The sequence below is a fragment of the Pleuronectes platessa genome, chromosome 15 (genome assembly GCF_947347685.1).
Source record: "Pleuronectes platessa chromosome 15, fPlePla1.1, whole genome shotgun sequence".
NCBI classification, from domain to species: Eukaryota; Metazoa; Chordata; class Actinopteri; order Pleuronectiformes; family Pleuronectidae; genus Pleuronectes; species Pleuronectes platessa.
In genome coordinates, this window is record NC_070640.1 from 19,892,383 (window position 1) to 19,897,913 (window position 5,531).

Below are 5,531 nucleotides of genomic sequence, written 5' to 3' on the forward strand. Positions count from 1 at the left end.
TTGAAGAGGTGTGTTTGTAACAAATGGAAAACTTAGTTCCTTATTGCCACATTAAACTTGAATTTGAGTTCATGATCGGTTCCTTTGGTTAGAAATGAAGACTCCTTGTTAACATCGTATTATGTGCAGCAGTTAGAATAAAATCATGAATGTAAAATGAATAGGTGGTCAAATTAAAGTATGCTTACAAATAGTCCACAGCTGATCAAATGCAAATGGTTGTCTTTAAATATAAACTGGTAGCTGTCCCCAACCTTTTAAATACCTCAAATGTGAATATGTTGACGGGGAAAAGTTTCACTTCAGCACAGTGTTGCTGGGCCCCTCAATTTTCTATGTATGTGTCTTTAAACCTAAAATTAATAATAATGAAACAATTTAATTTGCGAGATTGACATTGATATCATTTAATGATAATACACTATCTGTATAGTACAGGAAATGAAACTCAAAGTGCTTTCATACAATATAGATACAAATTAAAACATGGTTAAATGTAATTGATACAAAAAGAACCGTTTTAAAGGAAAACGAGATGTTAAAATGACATTTCAAAGGAAATTAACTATTAGAATTTATCATTTTTGGCCTATAATAATTTACATGTTTTTCAAATACTTCTTAAACAGGATTATTGGTGTTTCTGTTGTTGGAATAGTTGTAGTTGTAGCAGTAATTGTTTTAGTAATATTTGTAACTGTAGCAGAAGTCCTAGTCGTAATTGTTGTTATATAAGTATTTGTAGTAATTGGTATCGTAATAGTTGAAGTTGTAGTAGTAATTGTTGTAGTTGTGGATGTAGCTGTGGCAGTGTGCCAGAGAATGAGGGGCTGTGGTTGACTTGTCATGTGGCAGCCATGATAAGAGCTGGTCAAATTCTCTATATGCAAAGGAAACGTGCCCGAGCACTTCCTGTCTTATCTTCTTTTATAGGCTACACTGGACCATAGCCACGTCCATGACATCTACCATCACATAAAGGTGTAGCCTGTTTCAAGTGCTGCTGGTTTGTCTCAGCACCACCGTTATCTTTTCATTAGTCCTCATGAATCAAATTGACATTGACAAATCTTCCCTCTCTCCATCAAGGTCAAAGAAGAATGGCTAGGAAAGAACTAGGGCTGCAACCAACAACTTTTTCGATAATCAATAAATCTCACATCATTAATTACATTGACCGATTATTGATATCAGATAAAAAGGCAAAAGCTCTAGAAGGAACATGATGTAATTTACTGAATATACATCCATGGTCTCACTTGGACTAGCAACAGGAAACTAGGCACATTCTTCCTGACCAGCAAGCAGTGTGGTTTGTAGTAACACATGCACTGGTGTAACTAGAAGTAATCATATTATCATGTCATATATATATATATATATATATATATATATGTGAATATAAGTCCTCATTGGCATATTCTGCTGCAAAAAAGTACTGCAGCCTGTGTAAAAACCATATTCACAATTCTGTGGACTTTATAACCCATTGTAATATCAGTTTGTTAATCACTTAAACCACTGTTGACTTCTTTTTCATTTCAAATACTATTGTCTCTTGAGTTTATCGTTCAGAGCCCACGGTCAATAATACAGAGGAACGCTATAACTGAAATAGATCTAATGCATGTAAATCATATTTGGGCAGCTGTGCCATCACATCCTAATAGACATTTCCTGGTAATTCACCAGATGGCAGTCTTGTCACACTGAAAACAACAGATCCTTCCTGTCAGACTTAACCCATTAAGTTATAAACTATCAAGAGTCAGCACTGAACAACCTAAGTAGTTTTCAAGGTTTTCGCACATAATGCTGATATATAAACATGATCACTCTTACAGAAGTTGAAGGGTAAAATAGACCATGATTTACAGTGTTTATGGACAACAAGATGTGAGTGGAAACTCTTATTTTATTTTACATCCACATTTTTGGGGTGTCAGTATCAGCAACCACAAGAACCCTTTATATCAGTTGCCAGGGAATTCATTGCTTACACCGAAAGATGCACATTAATCTTCTTTCTAAAAATGTAATTTCATATGAAATGTGACAATGCACAGAATAATTATTCTTTATGTGCAGAGGTTGTAGTGGCTTGCATCTCTAAAGTCAATTCATCCCTCTGTGTGTAGTGGAGGCCTTTCTGGAACATTCTGCAGCAGGTTGTTGAGCTGCTGTGAAAGATGCCTGGAGCAAGAGAGGGTGAAATCACAGAGCAGTTGTGTTTTCACTGCGGTAGCTTTTAATACCTCAGCACCCAGAATACAACTTGCTGTAAACTGCCGGGTGCTGTGGAGGTTACAGAGGAAAAGAGATGCTCTTACTTTCTGTTCAGTCTGAAGACAGCACAAAGGAATCAGAATAATCATTTCTACAGTTTAATCCATGGACGCCAAACATGTTGATCTCATTATATGATGGCATTAACAATAAATTCCTTCATTGGCCCAAAAATGCCAAAACCCAAAGCTGGTAATTTTGTAACTTAGGCTCTGGTGCTGGAAAGTCAAAAGTCAACAAATATATATGTATTTAAATATCAAACCAGCAGCTGTGAAGTGAAGTTGTGAAAACAAGACACAACATATTCACTCTATTCACCCGTACAATGTAATGTGTAGATCCATGAATAGATAGTTGGCAGTAAATAGACACTGACACACCTAAGTAGTCATATCTTCAAGAAGGTTGGAATGTCCAGTTTTTACTTGAGTTGTGTTGTGGAATTAACTGTATAAACATTGTCGATGTAGTCTGTGTTGCTGTGAAAGTGTATTTATTTCTACAGTGAGATGTTTCTGTTGTTTAGTTAATGTCATTGATATAATGAGGTGAACAGAACATTTGAACTCTTAGGATCGATTGTAGGTAGGGACAATATTTAAAATGGGTGTACCTAATAAAGTGCCAGCCCAGTGTACTTTAGAGTGGGATGGGTCTGTTCAGGGAATTCTGCCAATTTAGCACAAAACTTACCCTCGAGTTAATGCTGACAAAGAGCTTCCTCTTATCTATTAACCCGATTGATAAGAAGATGATGATTTGCTTTCAAGCTCCTGATTGCCACGTTAAAGTAAGACATGATGTCAGCACTACCTCGATTACGATGAATGAACAGTTATTTTATGCCCCAACCCGCCCCCCCCCCTCCCCGGATGGTGATCTGAACACTGACTATCACATTTATTTAGTTGTTAATCGATGGTGTCGGAGCATGAATCCGGATCGTTCCGGGCACTTTAACCCAGATGTCCTGGCTTGTGTGCGTCACTTTACGTCTTGTATTGTGTGCGGCAGGTGAACTGCGTGCATGCAAAATGTTACACCTTTTTTTTCATTGTGTGTTAATATGTATCTCATCAACTCTAGAGGGATTGAAACAAACACAAAGTGAATTTTGAGTACTGTATGGTTCCTAATTACTTCAGATTAATGTCTGTGTTTATTGTGTAAAGTGAGCGCAGGTCAGTGGAGGTGTGAGGAGGGAGGACATGTGGCTGGATGGTGCAGCACAGTACAAGGATACTGGGCATGTGCTATGTGTCTGCCCTGATCCTTAAAATGAACCAATAGTGGAAACCCGACAGTTTGTGAATGCAAGCAAAGAGAAAAGCTTTTCACCCAACTTACCGACATGAGCAGGATGAAGTTGGTGAGAGGTAATAAATGTCTGTTTCATACATTTACTTTCGGTTAATTGCAGAGCCCTAGTCAGCACTTTGGCGAAGACTCTTTTGTACCATCACTCAAGTGGATTCAGACCCTGTTGGTACCTGGCATTATCACTAATCCTGGTGGACTGATTAGACGTTTAAATACCTGTGTACAAAGTTGTCTAGCAGTTTGTAAATCAATGTGTCTCGGGGGACATTGTGGGACTGCCTACTCAACTGACCTCTCTGCTGAAGTCAAGTTGGACACATTGCATGAAGCTGGCTTTGTCAATGATGGCTGGACTTATCAAAAAAAAGCCCATAGAGATATAGAGACATGCTTGGTTTGCCTGGAACATGCCCCAGTCTGTACTGTTCCTGGTTTTATTTTTCATTGCCAACTTTGGTTCCTATGATGGCTCTGCAAACAGAAATAATGTACATGGTTATTTGTGTTTAGCATGTGAGGTGAGATCTGATGACGAATGGTTTATGAGAACACATGTGGAGACACTCAAAACACATGTCTGTATCCCGCTCCTTCTTACCGTCACAGGTTAAACTCTTTGGAGGAAACGTGAAAAGACCACTATGCCAAATTCATCCAAAATGGAAAAGAGTATATTGTAAAGAGAAGAAAGAAGGAAGGGTTATTTAGAATTCTGTTTATACATGACGGTAATTGGGATTCGGTGCAATGGAGTGCACAGTTTGTTTACTCTGAGCTCTTTGTGCTCTCTTATTTGTGTTGTGTCTTTTTGATTCTCAGGCCTTGCACATTATCCAAGGATGTGTAAACAATAACCTTATTGAAAGCAGCTTCACAACACTACGTCTACCTCTTTAGAAATCTTCCCCAGAACGCCGGAGGGAAGTACTTAAACGGTGTTCTTAATGCACTTAGCCGACTATACCCTACCTCCAGCCTTTTCACTTCACGTCACAGGTCTATTTGCTTCTGTTTACTTGCAAGTAATAAAAAGCGAGCCCTTAAGAGGCGGCGGAGAATCCCACTTCAGCTTGCTGCAAGAGTCATTGAGGTTAGCAGAGCTTTCTTTCCCTGTTGGCCTTGGCTGCTCTTTGAGAGAAAGGCACTTTTGGAACAATGCAGTAAAACACCCACGTAGTGCTGTGACTACTGCTTAGCTGTCCTCAAGGAAGGACAGAGTATATGTGTGTGTCTAGGGCTATATGTCTTTTTAAAGTGGGCTGTCTGAATGTGGAAGAAATGTCCATCACTAGATTTAACAGTAGGCAAAAATTACTAATTCTACAGATATTTTGTTTTGTACCCAAATTGTTTCAGTGAAGAGTTTTTATAACAAAGACAGTGGGGTCTGTTTATGGGAGAGACCACTTTTCAATTCAAGTGAATGTTAAAGTGAGTTAGTTCAAAGTGATGAACTGATGTCTACGTTCCCCAGGGGATCAATACTTTGGTGGGAGTAGGTGCTTTTGGCAGTGCTCTGTGTGTCTATGTGAAGTTACGCAGGATTGAGAGTTATAGTTGAATTAAAACCTTATCCTAATTATGTACTTAAGGGCATTTAAACCATTACCATTGGTTGGAATGGTGAATGGCCTTACAGTGCTCACTCACTTGAGGTCATGATTAGTGACCTTTTAATTAGCCGCTACATCCCAGACTGAATGACTCTCTGCCTGCACAGATGACGTGGATTTCCTTTTTTATCTACTTTCCTTGATGTGATGTGTTTTGGATGATCAAAGAACAAGTTTTTTTTTCAGATCTTTCCTCCACCCTGTCTTCTTTGGCTGGAAGAAGCTGAGGGGAAATGATTACACGGAGCAGGAGCACTTTGTCAGGCCTGAATGTATTTTTCACAATGTGTTGCTCGGAACAAAGGGAGA